Source organism: Saimiri boliviensis, chromosome 2 (genome assembly GCF_048565385.1).
Source record: "Saimiri boliviensis isolate mSaiBol1 chromosome 2, mSaiBol1.pri, whole genome shotgun sequence".
NCBI lineage: Eukaryota > Metazoa > Chordata > Mammalia > Primates > Cebidae > Saimiri > Saimiri boliviensis.
The window spans coordinates 106,352,042-106,374,064 of record NC_133450.1 but is presented as its reverse complement, the minus strand read 5'-3'; the positions used below and the strand labels follow the sequence as shown (position 1 = coordinate 106,374,064).

Here is a 22,023-nt window from a genome sequence, read left to right as displayed (position 1 = left end):
CCTTGGGGAATCAATTCACCATTGCAGTCTAACTTAAAAAAGAAGTGTAAAAATGTTCAGGCAACGAGTAGAGCCTTGGCTCTAGTTGATCTAATATTGATCCAGGCAGACTGTAGCTATGGTTATGGTTCTTTGACCAGCACCAAAAGATAAAGTGTGAATAGATGTATTTATTATTATAACAGGCATAATCTCTAGATATTACCCTCACATGTAGAAGGTATTTTATGATAGGAAGAACAAATGGAAACCATTGGAACTCTTACACATTTTGAATATGTTTCTATCATATAAACCAAAAGCAAGTCCACACACTAACTGCGGCTGTGGTTGCAGGTATGCATATATGTTTAATTGAATAATAGGCATAATATGTAGTCCCGGTATAACATTTTGATCTAAAAATCATTTTATATTTCTACCTTAAATCAGCAAATGAAATCAGAAAAGAATATTAGGAGTTTGTTTAGCCTTGATATGACCACAGGGTAAATTTATTCTCTGACTAGACTATATTAGTCTTTATGTTAATCTGTCACAGTATAGTCCAGAGGTCTTGACTGGCTTCACATACCGCACAGCACTAAGCTGTGCATTACATCATCTTAATTGGACCTGAAAAGGAGGAAGTTTCAGATGTCCTATATATCTTATTAAGACATATATGAGAGGGTGGGAGAAATACCTCATAGATGTTTGGTAGCCAAAAATGATCAGTTAAATACTTAAGGTCTGAGACATGTTGCAATATGTCTTCTGAAGTGAGAGACACATTGCTTGACCTCTTTGGATATTGTTGGTTACAAATAATCTATTAGGGAAAGCTGCTTTTGTCATTTACTTGGCAACTTGTAAGACTGCTCATTTTCAAAGAGACTCTGATCTATGGCACATGCTGCACAATCACCTGGGAACAGTTTTTCTATCAGATGTAGGTAGTCAAATGTCTGGGGCAGACACATTTTTTACCTATGATAATCTCAGTAGAGAAATCCTACATGGAGCTTTTGATTTTAGAGCAAGGCCAGTCCCTTTGTTGCCTACTACTAACATGTAGGAGAAAAACATCTCCTGGCTTGCTCCTGGGCCCTAGGGAATCTCAATGACTGACAAGGGGCACCATGTGACTGTGCAACCTGAAGTGCCCACTGTGAATTGGGTTTACGTAACTCACCAGGCCATAAAATGAGATGTGTGTAATGGAATTTTATTATAGTGTAAAAATTATACATAAATAGCAGGCAAAGACTTGTCCAAAAGGCTCAAGTTAATTGCAGAAGTAGGTAGTTCACCTATATATTTGATTCTATTGGTTTGCTATTTTTCTGTCAAGCAGCCTATGGCCTCTGACCAGTTATTGGTTGGAAAAAAAATAGCCTTTGTTTAAGGATGGATCTTCACCATATGCCATCTCTCCCAGAACTGGATGGATGCTTCACTGATGCACCACTAACTGGTGGCTCTGAACAAGGGCGGAAAGTGAAATCTTCACAGTGAGAAGAATTTCAGGTGATACAGTTAGTATCAGATGATGAAACTAGTATCATATGCTTTGTGTGAAAGGAAAAATGGGAGCAAGAATGAGAAATGAATAGAAAATATTTTTGAAGCAGCAGTATATGGCTGGTTCTCTTATAATAAGAACATAGTGAGGAGATAACTCAATAAATATATGAAGCCGGGCATGGTGGTGCACGCCTGTAATCCCCGTACTTTGAGAGGTTAAGGTGGGTGGATCATCTGAGGTCAGGAGTTTGAGACTAGCCTGGCCAACATGGTAAAATCCTGTCTCTATTAAAAATACAAAAAAAAAAAAAATAGCCAGGGGTGGTGGTGTGAGCCTTTTATCCCAGCTCACTTGAATCCAGGAGGTAGAGGTTGGAGTAAGTCAAGATCGTGACACTGCTCTCCAACCTGGGTGACAGAGCAAGAATCCATCTCAAAAAAAAAAAAAAAAAAAAAAAAAAAAAAAAAAAGAAACAACTATATAAATAGGATTTTTTAAAAAATTTGGTTTTGGTGTCTTTCTCAGAAGTAGCTATAAACTCTGTATAAACTTTAGTCCTGACTTTATAGGGCTCCAGGGATTTGGTGATCGTAGTTTACGATGTCTTATCTTTATCCCGTCTGACAGCCTAATGCCTAGGTGTCCAACTGGTGACCAGGTAATTCTCTCACAGAACACTTCTTTATACTTGCAGATGCCCTGGTGTCTCTTGTTCGACCTATGTCCAATTTATTGCTATCAAGATAGCCACAGTCTAGGACAGAGCCTTGATAGGAAAAGAAGCTAGGTTTAGGTGTCTGGGTCAGGCCAGACACAGAGAAAGCAACTCAGCAAAAGACATGAAATAAGAAAGATAATTTATTACTTATAGATCCTATATAGAAGAGGGTGCACACCTTGCAGGACCCATGGAAAGGGAGAAGCCATTCAGAATATGTGTACTTAATCAGTTGGTGGAGATGAGGAGAGAGAGAGAGAGAACAATGAACCTATGGACCAAAGATATTACTAGCATCTAGGGCATTATCTAAACAGGTTTTCCACAGGAAATTGTAACTGTGGGTTTAGGGCAAGTAGGCACCAGTTCCCTGGAGGTAAGAGTTATACTGTGACTGAGACATGGTTACTGTGTCACATCTCTGCAGCCCCAACCAGCTGTGGGGGTCAGTGGGACAAGTCAAGTAGCTAGCGTGCAGCTGAGCCATAAGGAGGTGGTCACTAGGAGGTGGAATAAGGCATATATCTGGGTTGAGTACATGAAGAAACTATGGAGTAGTGGAGAACTAGAACTGAAAAATGTCAAGGGTGACTCTGTCCTGCTTCTGATATGAGAAAATTAAACCTGTATTTAAAAATAAATGCCAAGGCAACATAAAAGTATGGGAATTTACTACTCTCTCCATCTCCATATATATATGTGTATATAGTACATGTATAAAGATATATATATATAGAGAAATATATATATTCTCTCTCTCTCTATATATATATATATACATAGTTGCTTTATCTCTCTCTTCATATATAAACAATTTTTTCACATACACAAATATGAATGCATGTATGTATAATTTTAAAAAAGTAAAATTCATCAATTATACTTTCATACATGGCCTAAATATATGAATACCTAGTTGGCACATGACCGATTGGAATAATATTTTAGAAAATAATAAAAGTCTTTCAACTAAATGTGTATTAAATTCAAGAGTCTCTATAATTTTGCCCAGTAAAATCAAATGACATGGTTTCAAGAAATAGTTCTGTTAAAGAAGGAAGCAACAATCAACATTTTAAACATTGTGCAGCACTCTCATGATGAAAGACCCCAAATACAGAGTTTCTTTGCCACCCAGAAAAAAATAACAGCATTATCCTCTAAGTGAATAAAGAAGGCTGAAGGAGAATCAAATATGTGGCTGTATGAGCCATGAAGTTAGATCAGTACCTTTTCAACACATGTAAAATGTGTTGAAGTAAATGTATTGATTAGAATGTGAGAAAATGTGTTGCAGTACTTTTCAAATTACATCTATTTTATAGTGAAAACATATATCCCCTTAAAGAAAAAAATATATATAATGATGCTTATAATAACTTCAGATTTAGAAACAACAAAAATAAAAGTATACAATAAGAATAAAAGATAATAGCTAGTTCTTTTCTTGTGTTTGGTAATAAGGATTACCATTCATTCTTATATCGAAAAATAACATTTTATTGCATCTTCTGCTTTTCAGTGCATTTATTTTGCTCTTTTCTTCACAACTGCCACTGGTTACATAATTGTAAATTGGTGTTCAAGAAACAAAAATATTAGTAAAACCTGCCTTTCAATTCATATTTATTGATACAAATTTTATTTGAGTAAATTAAAGTAGAAAGGGTGTATCAAACAAACACTTTGGGCAACATAGATTTTAAAAGGCCAGGGCAAATGTTATTTATTATCCATTTTAATCTTATTTTGTACTTAATTAGGACAGCTTCATTCAGGAGCTATAATCTGACATTAATCTTGTTTTCTGAATATAGATGAAATATGAGCCTAATAAAAATTTTGTAACCTATCATCTTTAATTCAAACAAGATTTCTTATCCCTTACAGCTTTAGTTTTTCCCAGAAGCATGGTAATGTCAGTTATCATTTGTCTCTATAAAGAAATCTGAGAACATAAAGATCTTTTTAAATATAAAATTATATTTGAAAGTTTTCATCTATTTTGTGGCTTAGCCAGAAAGCTTCAGCTGAAGTATACATATGACAGTTTTAACTGTGTTATCTATGCATAAAAGAAGGATGTTAAGAAATTACTTTAATTTTTGTGGGCAAAGGGGATATACAATATAGAGAAGAACGTGATCTTGGACTGAAATTTTTAAATTATATTAAGCTGTTTTTCTAAATTATTTAGATATTTCCTTATTTTACATAGCTATTCAGAGTTTCCTGTATATTGCTTATTTATAAACAGATGTTGACTATAAAATTTTTCTTCTATTTCCCCAAAGTCTACTTATCAGGTAAAAAAAATGACTAGTGGGTTTGGGTAGATATAAGAATGATTATTTTTCACTTATTTGTAGCACAAAATGTTTATTTAACATAAATATTTTATTGAACTTTTACAACAAATTGTGTTTCTGTTTCAAATAAAGAATAGAAATCAGAATCACTTTTTTTATGACATCTCTATACTATTCCTAGATACTAACATTCTAAAATGTCTCTTCAGTGTTTTAAATAAAAGTCTATCTTATAGGTATGTCATTAGATTGCTTTTAATCTATCATTAGTAATATCACTTTTCTTCAGACTTTTACAAAAAAATGTTTGCTATTTTTTCCTTAGTAAGAAACATTACAGAATTTCATTTATAATGTCCTGCAGCTTCATGTTGCTGCATATGACAAGATCTCATTTTGTTTAATGGCAGAATAGTATTCCATAGTGTATATACACCACATTTTATTTATCTATTCAAGATGGGCATTTAGGTTAATTCCTTATCTTGACTACTAAATAGCACTGCAATAAACATGGATATGTAGTTTGACACTCATGACATACTGATTTCATTTCCTTTTAGTACCTAGCAATGGGATTGCTAAATCATATAAAAGTCTGAATTTTGGTATTTTGCAGAATCACCATAATGTTTTCTATAATGGCTATACTATTTGCCTTCCCATAAACAGTTTATAAGAGATTTCTTTTCTCTGCATCTTTGCCAGCATGTTTTTATTTTTTGATAAAAGCCATTCTAACTAAAGTGAAATGATACTCATTATGAGTTTGATTTGCATTTATCTGATGATTAGTTATGTTCAACATTTTTTTCATACATTTGTTAGTGATGTGTATATGTTTTTGTAGCAGTGTGAGAATGGAGCAATACAACAAGAGAACAGTTACTTTTGCTTATTGCCTATTGTCAAAATCACTTGTAGTCTACTTTTATATTGACTATTTTGTGTCTTCTATGGTTTGTTACTTCTCACAATAAAGGAATCAAAAGTCAAATTTTTTTGTTTATCCAGTAAAACATTTTCAGTGAATTAGGCATTGGGTGGTACAGAGTAGGTATTTAACTTGTTTGATATTAATGTATATTTGTGGGCATGCCATGTTTATGAATTCAGCATATAGTAAATTAAACCTCTTTCCTTTATAAATTATGCAGTCTTGGGTATGCGTTTACTAGCAGCATGAGAACAGACTAATATAAACTCCCTTTCATATGTATCATATTAGTTCTGTTCCTCTAGAGAATCCTGAATAATACATATGTGGAATCTAAAAAAGCTAATTTCATAGGGATAGAGAGTAGAATAGTGGTTATCAGCCTCTGAGGATGGGATGGGGGACCAGGAAAGTTTGGTCAATGGGTACAAAGTTATAATAAGATGGGAAGAACACATTATGATATTCTTTTATAGTAGAATGGTTGTAGGTAATGGCAACATATTGTTGATATAGTGTGGCTCTGTGTCTCCACCCAAATCTCATCTTGTAGCTCCAATACTTGCCATGTGTTGTGAAAGGGACCCAGGGGAGATGAGAAGGCGGATCTTTCCTGTGCTGTTTATTATTATTTATTATTCTCATAATAGTGAATGGGTCTCACGAGATCTGATGGTTTTTAAAATGGGACTTTCCCTGCATAAGCTCTCTTTTTGAGTGCTGTCATTTATGTAAGATGTGACTTGCTCCTTCTTGCCTTCCACCATGATTGTGAGACCTCCCCAGTAAGTCCAACTAAACTTCTTTCTTTTGAAAATTTCCCAGTCTCAGGTATGTCTTTACCAGCAGCTTGAAAATGGTAATACAATTATGTGTGTCAGAATCACTAGAAGAGATTTTGAATGTTGTCACCAAAAGAAATGATAAATGCTTATTTTTATTTTTATTTTTTGAGACAGATTCTCAGTGTGTTGCCCACTCTAGAGTACAGTGGTGTGATTTCAGCTCACTCTAACCTCTGCCTTCTGGGTTCAAGAAATTCCCTGGCCTCAGCCTCCCGAGTAGCTGGGATTATAGGCTGGTGCCACCACACCAGGCTAATTTTTGTATTTTCAGTGGTGACAATGTTTCACCATGTTGGCCAGGCTGGTCTCAATCTCCTGAACTCAGGTGTTCCACCTGCCTCGACCTCCCAAATGCTGGGATAACATGCTTGAGCCACTGCACCAGGCTGAATATTTAAAGTGTTGGATATAGTACTTATCCCCATTTGATCATTGTACTACCTACACATGCATTGAAACATACCTTTGTACCCTGGAAATATGTATAATTATTGTGTCAATTATGTATATAAAATTAAATTTGAAAAGAAACTTTATAGAATTGACAAAGATGAGTGAATATTCACATGTACTTCCTCTAAATAAAAATACTGGCTTGTTACATTATACTAGATATTCCGCAGTTATGCCAAAACCTAAATTTGTACTAATTGCATTGTAATCATGTGCATCAAAATCTATATCAATCAGATACAGGAATGAGTTTTAGATTTCACAGAAACTGGAGACTAGACATTCTGTTCAGAAGAACAAAGAGTTTATAATCAGAATTTAGCTTTTATGTTAGTTGGCTTAAGTATACAATGATTTATCAATGAAACACTGTGGATATAAAGAAACAAACTATTAGGAATTTTATAAATGACAAAGTGAAATTTAAACACTTTTATTAAATTCTCCTACAAAACATGGTCCTCATAGCATTGCTTTTTTTTTGAGGTGTGGAGTGGGTGGAATATTTTCCACTGCTGTCTAACATACATAGCTTTTGAATAACTTACATAATAAATTTACTTTTAGTTGGCATTCCTTTTATCTGTTTTGCAGGTAAACTCTGGTCTTCCTGAGTACAGCTAGCTCTGATGCAATTTGACCTAGTTCTATATTTTTCAAATATGTTCCAGCCAAAAAAATAAAAAATAAAACATGAACAAAAGGAGAAAAAAAAAACCCATAACTGGTGTGCTGTCAGGAATGTTTCAAATAGCTTCTCATTGAATTATAACAACTTATTTTACTTATATCAATTACAAATTACTTTATTTAAGATAATAAATATGATTAAACCATCAATGTTTTACCCAAATCAATGCCTTCTTAGCTTTTTACTGATTAAACATTAATCCATATTTACAATATTCAAGCAAAACAAAAAGTGTAAAGAGGAAAAAAACTTCCTCAGAAATCCCACCACCCAAAGTTAAATTTATCGCTCTTAATACTTTTAAGCACTATGAATTCATAAACATGGCATGCCCACATTAATGATATTAATGTATATGTGTGGGCATGCCATGTTTATGAATTCAGCATATAGTAATATCATTCAAATAGTACAGATTATTTTTTCTAAATAGGCTTTTGTTTAGCCAATATACCTCAGACAATTTTGTCTATTTCTCATCACACAATAGATCATACAATAGATAAGTATCGTCTTGTTAAATGTATACAATTCTTATGTAATGAACACATTATAGTTTATTTTGCTAATCTATTCTTTTTGGTACTTAGATTTACAATTTTATTCTACACCTTTAGTTTCCTGTATCATATATCATAAGAGTAAACAATGGTTGTTAGAATTATGATTTATATTTAACTGGCATGTTCTCACTCATATATGGAAACTAAAAAAGTTGGCCTCACGTAGGTAGACAGAAAAATGATGGTTACCAGAGGATGGGAAACATGGGTCGGTTATAGGATAAAGAGTTTGGCCAATGGGTATAAAACTATAGTTAGATAGAGGAATACTTTCTAGTGTCCAATAGCACAGTAGGGTGAATGCAGTTACATATTTCAAAATAGTTGAGAAGAATTGGAATGTTCCCAACACAAATAACTGGTACATGTTTGTGTTTGTAGATATCCTAATACCCTGATTTGATAATTACACATTGTATGCATGGATCAAAATATTACCTGTACCCCATAAATACATACAATCATTAGGTATCAACAAAAATAAAAAAGAATTATGCAATAAATACAGTAATCCCATTGCTCTATTTGTCCATTCTTATGACATTTCAACCAAATCTTGAATATTATATCCTAATGACTTGTGAATCTTATGCTGCAAGTCTTCCAACAATGTTATGATTCTTTAAGATTATGAAGGGCCCTTCAAGGGATATTACATTGTAATGTAGTATTGCTCAATTTAGAATCAGCTTGACAACTTCTGCCATAATCCTGCTGGAATCTGATTGAAATTCCATTAAATATACAAATCATTCAAAAAGAAATTATTTCTTAACAACAAGTCTTCTGAGGAAGGCACATTATACATCTTGCCACTTATTTACACGTCCATTAGTTTCAGCAATATTTTATAGATTTAATGTAGTGATCCTGTAGTCTATTATTAAATTTATTAAAGCATTTTGTGATTTTTCACACTATTGCAAATATTTGATAAATATAACTTTCCAGTTCCTCATTAGTATATAGAAATATGACATTATTCCCTTACTGTTACTAAATATTCTGATTGTAGTAGATTTTTGTCGTTGCTGATATCATACAGGTTTTCTAAATAGACATTTATATTCTCTGTGAATATTACAAATTTTATTTATTTTTAACCTTTATTTTACTTGCCTTTTTCCCTACAGATTCCAGTATAACGAAATATAAAAGAAAAGAGAAAACTAGATAAAAAATCTAATCTTTCCACATTAAATACAACAATCTATAGATTGTTCTTAGGTGATATTTATTAGATGATGTTGGTCCATTATTTTCCAAATTTGTTGAGAATATTTATCATGAATGGAAATTGAATTTCAGCATCCTATTTTTTGTTTTGACCATTGCCTTTTGATTTTTTTATTTTCGTAATATGTTGCATTAAACTGATTTATTTTACATGTTAAGCCAACCTTGCCTTCCTGGAATAAACCTGACATGGTCATGACATATCATCCAACTAATAGAATTGATTTGATAATATTTGCTAAACATTTTTACATTTATATATAGTAAAGATATTAATATATACATGACTTTCTTATAATGTTTTGTTACCATATACTATTTCTGATAAACAAAATAAGCTCTAATTTCTATGTCCGAAGTGTTCTGCAACTGTGCATTTTATTAGCTTTTATACTATTGATCGGTTTAGTATGAATAAGCTATAGTAATTTTTAATAAAAACATTTTATTCTAGAAGTTTAATGCTAGGAAAAAGATTGTGTATTTTCAGGGTTCTGTTATTCTTATAAACTTAGTTGGGAATTGCTCTCTTACATTATCTGAAAATTTTCTTCGTAGAAAAGATTTTGGCTCTGGATTCAAATACTTTCACAGAGATGAGAATGTTCAGATTTTAATGTCTTCTTTCTTCAGGTTTTACAAAGTTAATATTCCAAATCACATGTCAATTGCATTGATATTTTCAAATATTTAGCAAAGACTTTTCTGTAACATTTTAAAATTATTGTATTAATATTTTTGACATCTCTAGTGATGTTTCCCTTTCAATACTTAAATTACTATCATCTGTGTTTATTCTGTTTTAGCTTGATTAACAGTTTTTCAGTTAATTGTTCCAAGTAAGCAAATTGATATATGTTCATTTCAAAATTTATTTACATTGTTTGGACTCTAATTTTTATTACTTTCTGTTTTAAATTTTTATTTGCTTTACTTTGTTCTTTTCAACTAACCTCTCACTTCAGGGCATAGATCATAGAATATATAATTTTATTATTTTCTAATGTAGATATTTAAACTATAAATTACCCTCCAACAACAAATTTTGAGATGTCATGTCTTTGTAATAATTCAGTTCAAAATATTTTTATTACATTGTGATCTTGTCTCTGAAATATTAATTCATAGTGTTTTGTATAATTCTTAAATATTTGCAGATTTGTATGTATCTTATTGTTATCAATTTCCAGTTTAATATGATTGTGTTTCAAAAATATGTGTTGTTTAAAAATTTTAAATATGTTTAGATTGGATTTTGCCTCTAATTCTGGAACGACACATTAAGAGTATAATATTTGTGCATGAGAAATACATATATTATATAGTTGTTGGGAATAACAGTTTATATATGTAAAGTAGGTAAAAATAGGACAATAATGTTGGTGGTTCAGGAACCAGGAGAGGTTGGTCAACTAGTAAAATGTTAGTTAAACAGGAAAAATAAGTTCTGGTGTTCATATTGCATGGTAGGATGACTATAGCTAAAACCAATGCAATGTATATTTCAATATAGCTGGACGGCAAGATTTTGAATATCATTACCACAAAGAAATGTTAAATGTTCAAAGTGTTGGGATGTGGAGAAACAGGACTATTTTTACACTGTTGGTGGGAGTGTAAATTAGGTCAGCCACTGTGGATGACAGTGTAGTGATTCCTCAGGGATCTAGAACCAGAAATATCAGTCAGCCCAGCAATCCCATTACTGGGTGTATACCCAAAGGATTATAAATCATTCTACTATAAAGACACATACACACGTATGTTTATTGCAGCACTATTCTCAATAGCAAAGACTTGAAACCAACCCAAATGCCCATCAATGATAGAATGGGGAAAGACAATGTGGCACATATACACTATGGAATAATATGCAGCCATAAAAAAGGATGAGTTCATGTCCTTTGCAGCAACGTGGATGTAACTTGAAACCATCATTCTCAGTAAACTAACACAGGAACAAACACGGTATGTCCTCACTCATAAGTGGGAGTTGAACAATGAGAACACATGGACACAGAGAGGGGAACACCACACACTGGGGCCTATCAGGGGGTGAAGGGTTAGGTGAGGGATAGCATTAGGAAAAATACCCAATGTAGAAGACATGTTGATCGGTGCAGCAAACCACCATGGCACATGTATGCCTATGTAACAAACCTGCATATTCCGCACATGTATCCCAAAACTTAAAACATAATAAAATAAGAAGTAATGGTTATAGTAATTGCCCTTATTTGATTATGATGAATGAATACATGCACCAAAACATCACACTGTGCCCCATTAATATGTACAATTTATATGTGCCCATTATAAATAGACAATTTTTTTCAAGAGAATTAAATCATTTATTGATTAAACATGATAATGGATGATACACAAGTTTCATTCCCATCTATAATTTTATCTGGTACCATTATTCAATTTAGATATATTGCATAGGATGTGCCAACAATCATCTTTATAACCAATAATTCAAATTTGAACTACTTTTCCTTATCAACTTTTGAAAGAATGATAGCAGAAACTGAACCCCTTCCTGACACCTTACAGTAAAATTAACTCCAGATGGATTAAAGACTTAAACATCAGACCTAACACCATAAAAACCATAGAAGAAAATCTAGGCAAAATCATTCAGGACATAGGTATAGGCGAAGACTTCATGACCAAAATGCCAAAAGCATTGGCAACAAAAGCCAAAATAGACAAATGGGACCTAATCAAACTCCACAGCTTCTGCACAGCAAAAGAAACAGTCAGTAGAGTGAATCAGCAACCAACAGAATGGGAAAAATTTTTTGCAGTCTACCCATCTGCAAAGGGGCTGATATCCAGAATTTACAAAGAACTAAAACAGATCTACAAGAAAAATACAAACAAGCCCATTCAAAAGTGGGCAAAGGATATGAACAGACACTTTTCAAAAGAAGACATACAGAAGGCCAACAAACATATGAAAAAATGCTCATCATCACTGGTCATTAGAGAAATGCAAATCAAAACTACATTAAGATACCATCTCACACCAGTTAGAATGGTGATCATTAAAAAATCTGGAGACAACAGATGCTGGAGAGGGTGTGGAGAAATAGAAACACTTTTACACCGTTGGTGGGAGTGTGAATTAGTTCAACCATTGTGGAAGAGAGTGTGGCAATTCCTCAATGACCTAAAAATAGAAATCCTATTTGACCCAGCAATCCCATTACTGGGTATATACCCAAAGGATTATAAATCCTTCTACTATAAGGACATATGCACAGGAATGTTCATTGCAACACTGTTTACAATAGCAAAGACCTGGAACCAACCCAAATGCCCATCAATGATAGACTGGACAGGGAAAATGTGGTACATATACACCATGGAATATTACACAGCCATCAAAAACGCTGAGTTTGTGTCCTTTGTAGGGACATGGATGAACCTGGAAACCATCATTCTCTAGCAAACTGACACAAGAACAGAAAATCAAACACCGCATGTTCTCACTCATAGGCGGGTGTTGAACAATGAGAACACATGGACACATGGAGGGGAGCACTACACACTGGGGTCCGTTGGGGGGAAATGGGGGAGGGACGGGGGGTGGGGAGGTGGAGAGAGATAGCATGGGGAGAAATGACAGATATAGCTGACGGGAAGGAAGGCAGCAAATCACACTGCCATGTGTGTACCTATGCAATAATCTTGCATGTTCTTCACATGTACCCCGAAACCTAAAATGCAATAAAAAAAAATGATACTAAAAATTCCAAATGCAATTGTAAATTTACCCATTTTTAAATTTATTTACATTTTTTGTGTATTTTGAGAAACTGCTATTAGTTGCATTTTGACATGTTACATGTTGATTAATCCATCAACACTTTTTAAATTTTTTTTTATTGCATTTTAGGTTTTGGGGTACATGTGAAGAACATGCAAGACCATCAACACTTTTATCATGACAAAATGTTCATCTTTATCTCAATGGAGATATAGTTTGTCACAAGTCAATAAAATGTATCTGTTATTAAAATAGAGTCACCAGCTTTACCTTGTGTTTGCCGGATATATATTATCCCACACTTGTCATTTAGCCTATCTGTAGATAATTAAGATTTCCAATTTTCTTTTTTTTAAAAGACTCAGAAAATGCCTTTTAACATTTTTTCTTACTCGTTTTCAGTAAACTTAAATGCATATGATTGTAATCTGATGTCATGGGTGATTGGCTCCAGGAATCCCCATGAATACCATAATTCAGATATTCAACTCTGTTATATGAAATAGTGTAGCATTTGCATGTAATTTCCACACATCTTCCCATATACATTAAATCATCTCTTGATTACCCATGGTACCTAATACAATGTAAATAGTTGTCATACCATTATGTTTAGAAAGCAATGACCAGAAAAGATCTGTATCTGTTCAGTACAGATGCAGTTATCCATTTTTGTATATCTAACTATCCTTGATTCATGGTTCATTGTATCTAAGTATTCAAAATCAATAGGTACAGAACTACAGAGGGACAAATGTACATATATTTAATATATAAATTTATATTTAATGTATAATATAAATGTACATTCAACTACATGTATACATTTATAGATATACATTAATTGATTATATAAAAAATATATATATACAAATATATATGTATGTACGTATAAATATATATCTATATATTTATACATAATATATATGTATGTGCATGTATACATGTGTGTTCTTGTATGTGTGTTGGTATATTTCATCATTTCTTTAGTTTTTTTTTTTTTTTTTGAGACGGAGTTTTTGCTCTTGTTACCCAGGCTGGAGTGCAATCGCTTGATCTCGGCTCACCGCAACCTCCGCCTCCTGGGTTCAGGCAATTCTCCTGCCTCAGCCTCCTGAGTAGCTGGGATTACAGGCACGCGCCACCATGCCCAGCTAATTTTTTGTATTTTTAGTAGAGACGGGGTTTCACCATGTTGACCAGGATGGTCTCGATCTCTCGACCTCGTGATCCACCCGCCTCGGCCTCCCAAAGTGCTGGGATTACAGGCTTGAGCCACCGCGCCCGGCTCACTTCTTTAATTTTTAGCCATATGTGTTTTTGTTACTTTTAAATAACTATGCATATTTAATTTATCCTGATCTATCTTTAAATATGCTATTTCATGGACAACAGAAAATACTTGCAATAGTATAATGTATTTACTTCTCTCCCACAGTTTGTGACATCCTTGTTCCAAATTTTACATATGTTACAAACACAACATACTGTTATTACTTTTGAGCAGTCAAATACACATTAGAGAAATGAAAATGTATACGTAACTTTTAAATGGTCTTACGTATAACTCTTTTGATTCTTTTTATTCCTGGTGCAGGTCTCAGATACAAAGTGGTAATATTTAGCTTCAGCCTTATTTAAGCTTTTTTTTTTTTTTTTTTTTGTAATGCTGGTCTGGAGATGAATGTTTGCAAAACAAAAGAAGCTATGCATTGTGGCTCATGCCTGTAACCCTAGCACTTTAGGAGGCCAAGGTGGGATGACTGATTGAGTCCAAGAGTTCAAGGTCAGCCTGGACAACATAGCGATACCCCATCTCTGTAAACAACCAACCAAATAAAAAAAACCACCAATAATTTTTTAATACTTAATATTTTTTAATTTTTTTGCTAAAGGAATTTGGCTATTGCCAGGTATATTGACCCTACATGTTTTATCAAATGGTTGAATCACTTTAAACCAGACCTATTTCTGTAGTTTCTTAACAATAGACAATAATCCCTAGGCACAGTCTACTGTGACTTGACACAAAATGATTAGATTGTAAATCAGTTATTTGGAAATTAATTTTCTGAGTCTTGAATCACTGACTGTGGAGTTTGAGATGAATATTTCTAAGTGCCAGCTAATTAACTGATAAATAACACAAAAGTCTGAGTTTCTCAGTTTTCTTTACTAAAAGAACCAAAGAAAAAGTGCCCCAAAACAGTATACTATTAGCAAGTGCAGTCTTTATGTTGTATATTAGATGTTTAGGCAAGTTTATTCTATGTATCTGCTACTTTAGCTAAATGAATAGATTGTTAACAGCTGTTGCCATACAAACATGGGTAACTATGTGAGGTGATGGGTATGTTAAGTTGCTTCATTTTAGTAACCGTTTACTATCTATATGTTATCTTATCATGTTGTGCTATATACTTCAAATATAAATAATGAAATTTATTAAAATTCTAAAAGTAAAAGTGAAGCTCCATCTGTAACAATGTTGAATATTTTGAATCATTAGTTGTGACATGTAGTTGGGTGATTAGTTGTGTACCATCCCCCCTTCACCCCCAGGCTAAAATGGCATTCTACAAATAACCCAGAAAAAAATCGTATTAGTAGGTCTTCTTTGATGAAAACTGTCACAGATGTTTAAGACTAAAGGTTAACAACATGAATCTTCCTCACAGAATAATAAGTGAGTTTCTGTGGTGTGACAGAAGAAACTGAACTGAGAATAAAACCTGAATCTAAAACGGAAATGAAATCACTCATTTATTATAACTCTCTTCTTTGGACCATATACACTGGCTAAATATCTAGTGATTCTCTTTAGAGATTTGTTAATAAAAGACTATCAAATTTAAAATCCATTAGAAAATTCAAATATTAAATCATACTAATGAATCTCTGACTGGTGTGTGTGTGTGTGTGTGTGTGTGTGTGTGTGTGTGTGTGTTGGTTTTATAGTAACAAACAACTGTAAATTCTATTCCATATAGAATGGCAGTGGAATTATGTCAGAATGGACATAGTGCCTCTATTTTACATTATTGGATTACTTGAACAGAATTTGAGATGTAGGGAAAGGGGTTATACTTATGAAAGCTTCTGTGCTTAAGAAGTTTTTATTCATACACACACACACACATACACACACACACAGTTAACCCTTTAAATGGATTTTTATAATGGTATAGTATTCCCACTTAACAAGGACCTTAGAAAAGTTCAGTTCAGTTCGGTTCAGTATTATTAATGTCTTATAAATGTATCATGTAGATATAGCACAGAGTTAGCATACTGTATTCAGGTCTAACTATTATTTGCATAACAGTTTCAAAAATAATTTAATATACACAATTATAGCCTTAGCAAATCTTGTTGAGATTTAATTAGACTGTAAACTAATTTTATCTAGTATTCATGTTATTAAATGTTCCTGCTGTGTATTTGTTTTTAATTGAAGGAATTAATTTTGAAATCATTAGTGTTCACTTTTTTTGATTTATTCTCTTTGTCCTAGATTACCTAGATTATTTCAGTCCTGGAACACTGCTGTATGAATGAATTATCAGAAACTGATTTTGTTTTACCCTGTGGACTGTGTTTAGGAATCTATCGAAGACTGGCACCTGAGGTGAGATAGAAAGTGGGGAGAATTGTTTAGGGAGCTCATTGACATCTTTCATCTACCATATTTCAAATATTCAAGATTTTTGCTTCATGAAAAGAATGTGACATTAGCTAATGTGCATTGAGACATATTTCTTATTTCATTATTCTTCATTTACAAATGACCTGATTTCCTGGTCTCATTACAAATCTATCTTAAATATAGATTCTTAAGGAATGAGGTTGCCTCACTTAAGGGTTATTATCGCATGTTTCTCATATGCCTCAGAGAAACTAATTATTATGCCAGGATGTAGGGTATGAGAGTGAATTCTATCTGGATGAAAAAGGACAATGATAGAGGTAGAAACTGACAAACTGTATACTGACAATAAAGGCATAAACATAATTATTGTGCTTTCCTGAGGTAAGAAATACTATAACATATTGGACAATATATGGATGAAACAAAGTCATTGTTTAAAGGAATCTTATATGTTAAATTATATCATATGTTTTATAAGAATTTTATTTATATTGTTGTATGTATGTTGCATATAATGCATTTCTTAAATTTGCATTATAGTATATGTGAAATTTCCATTTTGTTGAATACACATTGGATTGTGATTTCTATGTAATGCAACATGTTCAGTATCCTTCAGCAAACATGTCAGTTATAAACTAAATAACCAGTAACAAAAGGATTTAATCATGTAAATGCTTGTGAAAAATGCTGGATATATTTTCATAAATCCCCCATTTAAAGAATTTATCATAACATTTATTATGTTATTTTAATTATTCAAAATGTACAAATAGCATAAAATATTTTCTTTACATATATAACTATTGAAATCATTAAAAAATAAAATGTAGTAAACTCTGAATGAGTCCATCACTTATACAGAAATTTGGTAAGTGCATTTTTATATGTGTGCGTTTAACAGTGTGCTGGAAAATAAATTATATGCTGTATGTTTTCTTTATTAGCAGTCCCGTTTGTTTTAAAATTTCAATTAATCAGGCTATTTTTCTTACATCCAGCTGACAAAAAGGGCTTCCATTTGAAAAGCAAAGGAAATATTTAATATTATGGCTTTTTTAGATGTAGTTTGTCAACTTTTACCATTTAGAATGTTATTAAAGTGAGGTTAGGATAAGTAAGTAAGTTTACAACACACAACTTTCTGAAATGATTTTAGGAAAGGAGTTTTTAAGCATCCACTCTATGTCAAACTATTGTCTGGGGATGTACATAGAGAAGTCTATTATGAATAAATATAGTGATCTTAAAAGAATATAATATCAGTGAAAATGCAAAAACAAATAGAATAGAAAAATGAGAAAACATTGTGTTGAATGGGTAAAGAAGTCAGACTTAAGTTTACAAAAAAAATAATAATAATTGGCATATTCTAGAGTCCTCCAGTAAGATAACAATGTTTAAGAATAAGCAGTAAATTCGTTACAGAAGAAAAAAAAGACCAAGACAAAGATTTCAACATTTAATATGTAAAAGGTGGTGATGTAGGGTTGGCGGGGGAGGAGTTAACCAGAGTCAGCAAAGACTGCAGAAGAAACATTAAGAAAGAAAAAAAGAAGCGGAAATGCTCCAGATAAAATATTTTTTAGAAGAGAAGCTATTCAAGAGAAAATTCTAGGAGGATGTTAAGAAAGATGAGGCCTGTGGAAAGGCCAGTGCATTTCTTGGTTCAATTAATTGTGATTCTTTAAAAAAAACTTTCAGGCTGGGCACAGTGGCTCAAGCCTGTAATCCTAGCACTTTGGAAGTCCAAGGCAGGTAGATCACGAGATTGGAAATTCAAGACTAGCCCGACCAATATGGTGAAATCCTATCTCTACTGAAAATACAAAAATTAGCTGGACGTGGTGGTGCGCTCCTGTAAGCCCAGCTATTTAGAAGGCTGAAGCAGAATCGCTTGAACCTGGGAGATGGAGGTTGCAGTGAGCCAAAATAGCATCACTGCACTCCAGTCTGGGCTACAGAGCAAGACTCTGACTCAAAAAAAAAAAAAAAAAAAAAAAAAAAAAGAAAAGAAAACTACTTTCAGTAGGTAAAGTAATGGGATGAGAGGAATTTTACTTTGCTGAGTAATGACTAGAAGTGAATGACATTATCACCATATAGCATTAGTATGAAAAAACTAAAAATTCTGAATACTACATAAATATGCAAACTTGTAATTATTTAGGCAACTTTGGTCAGTTTTTTGGTGACCTGATGTTAGCACATGCAACAAAAGTTTTTTAGTGAAATTAAAAAATAAAACACTTTTACACTGCATAATTATCTGAAATGGCATGTGGAGAAAACAAAAATTAAACTATTAATACATTACATTTAATGTCTTATTTTACAAAACAGTATGTTGGGGTTGAAAATGATGGCTCCACAGATGAGCATCCTTACTTGAGTATCTTGGCTCCACAGATGAAAGGAAATTTAAATGCAGTGAAAGAATAATTATCTAAATTAAACTAGGTAATATTACTTCATTATAGATTAAATAAGGCTTAAGAACTTAATTTTCTATCATGTGAAAATATTTTTAAACATTAATTTAAAATAATAAAGACATTTAAGAAACAAACATGGCCTGGAGGCCATTATCCTAAGTGAGTTACTGCAAGAACAGAAAACTAAATATCACATTTTCTCACTTACAAGTGGGAGCTAAATACTGGGTACACATGAACATAAAATGGGAACAATAAACACTGAGAACACTAGAATGAGGAGAGAGGGAATGTGGGTTGAAAAACTACCTATTGGATACTATGCTTCCTGTCTAGTTAGTGAGTTCTATACCCCAAACAATACCACCGTGCAATATACTCATGTACCCCTTGAATCTAAAATAAAATGTGAAATCAAAAATAATTAAATTACACGGAAAAAGAAACCAAAACATATCTGCGATAAATAGCATTGCCAATAAAGCCAGAGACGAAGTAAGCAGGGTGAAGAAAATGATATGTCTTACAAAGCTGGGTATGCCCACAGGTTATGGAGAAACTGGTAATAGCAATGGAATGTAGCGTAGAAATTGTATTTACTGTAGTTAAATATTTGTTGTAAAAGATATTGACTATCTAAATTACCTTGATTGTTCCCTCCCTACAAATACTTCGACATTATTAGACTTTGTGAGGGAATACATTTTCTTTTTTTTTTTTTTATTGCATTTTAGGTTTTGCAGTACATGTGAAGAACATGCAAGATTGTTGCATAGGTACATACACACATGGCAGTGTGGTTTTCTGCCTTCCATCCCCTTGCCTTTATCTGTCATTTCTAGCATGGGGAATAAATTTTCATTAACATAAACGTGAATTATTTTTACTTTACATTATTAAAATGGTCATTACCCATTTTTAAAGTTTTTGTTGTTCATTTTTATGTAAGTTTCTGATAGCAAAGATGGTACACCAACTGAAGAACATAGGAGAGTATTACTATTTTCATCCCTTCTGAAACTTAATAGAGGAAACATTAATAGAAACTCTAGAAATTGAATTATAAATGTTAATGCGTAACCACTTTCGAAAACTGCTTAAGGTTTGACAGATACATATATAAAATATAATATGTGTGTATAATTACACGTAATTATTGTATATAATTTTGTAAAGTTAGACACATGCAAACACCTGTGATGTCAACACAATCAAGCTAACAGCTATGACCTCCCAAAGTTGTACTGTAACTTTTTTGTTATTTGTTTTATTTTGTTTTGCTTTTGTTACTAAGGATACTTAATATCAACAGTCCTCTCATATTGAAGCACATGATACTGAATTGTCAGCTATAGATACTATGCTGTATAGTACATCTCTAAAACTTATTCATCCAGCATAATGGAAACTTCACACCCATTGAACAAGAACTCTATTTCCCTACTTGCCAGCTCCTAGAATCCACTATTGTGTTCTTTCCTTTCCTGAGTTTCACTATTTTAGATATCTCATATAAGTGGAATCATGCAGTCTTTGTCTTGGTGGGGTTGGCTTATTTCACTTGACAATATGGATGTCCTCCAAGTTCATCCATATTGTCACAAGTGACAGGAATTTGTTCCTTTTTAAGACTGAATTATATTTCATGGTATGTACATAACACATTTTCTTTATCTGTCAATAAATATTTGGGCTGTGGCCAGACTTTGGTTGTTGTGAATAATACTGCAACAAACATGAGAGCATAATTTTCTTTCAAGATTCTGACACCAATTGTTTTGGATATGTACCAAGTTTTGGGATTGCTGGATATTATAATAGTTCTATTTTTAAATGTTTGAGCCATCTCCAACCTGTTTTCCATAGCAGCTGCTCCATTTTATATTTCTACCAATAGTGTTCAATCAAGGGCTTAAAAAGTGAGAGGAGACACAACGCATTGGAAAAACATCCCATGTTAATGTATTGGGATACTTAATATTGTTATAATAGACTTGCTACGTTTTCTTTGGCTTACAGTTGTTTTATAAAATAGCAGAAGGATATTCATGAAAAATACATTTATCTGTTTAGTTAGTTGTCAGTACTTTAATATTACCATGATAACAGGATATAAATGAGCTGCTGTGAGGTCAGGAGAAAAAAGCATACTTCATACTTAAATATAAAAAATTGAAAGTATTTTGAAATTATAGTTCATCTGATATTTAATTGGATGCATTTCCAGTGAAAATAAGCCTTTGATTATGTTGGAATGAAAGATGATGGAGACCATTTATTTCATTTAGAATACACTAAGAATAAAATGTGGAAGACTTTAATGAGAACTCTCACTAGTTTACACAACAGCTAGAATGTAACTGTTTTCTCGTAAGCACATGACTTGTAGTCTTATTTCTATTATTATATTCTAGACAATCTCAACACTAACACTAAATTTAATTGTCACGGAAATTTAGTCTTTAAAATAATATAGCCAGATTAGCTAAAGCACATGTAATCAAACAAATGATTTAAAATATATTCATGCTAATAATTAATTACAGTAAAAATATTATTTTCACAGATAAAACTTATACACATTATTTATTTTCCCCTCATATTTTTGACTATCTAGAAAAATGCAAAGAAAAAATCTATTAACAACAGGTTTGCTTTTTTTCTCAAAGCATTTAGAATGTCTGACAGCAACTCAATGCATAAAAATAGCCTTACTAGAAGTTCTTAGTAGATGCCCTCCTATGCTTAACTAATTAACTTCTGCAAATCATTCATTCATTCATATCACTAAATGAAAAGTTAACACGGCCCTCTAAGATTTATTAAAAAACATGGAAGAATAGGAGCAGAAAAAATATTTTTGGGGAAAGACAAAAGGGAAATATGTAACCAATATAAAATGGAA

At 32.6% G+C, this 22,023-nt stretch overlaps 1 long non-coding RNA gene across 1 annotated transcript in view; it reads left to right on the top strand.

Moving 5' to 3' along the window:
* Positions 1–16,687, top strand: part of LOC141582728 (uncharacterized) — a 78,092-nt gene extending 61,405 nt beyond the window's left edge. Inside the window, exon 3 of the long non-coding RNA XR_012515606.1 lies at positions 16,549–16,687. This is a non-coding gene — a long non-coding RNA (uncharacterized LOC141582728). The remainder of the gene's footprint in view (positions 1–16,548) is intronic.
* Positions 16,688–22,023: the final 5,336 nt, after the last annotated feature.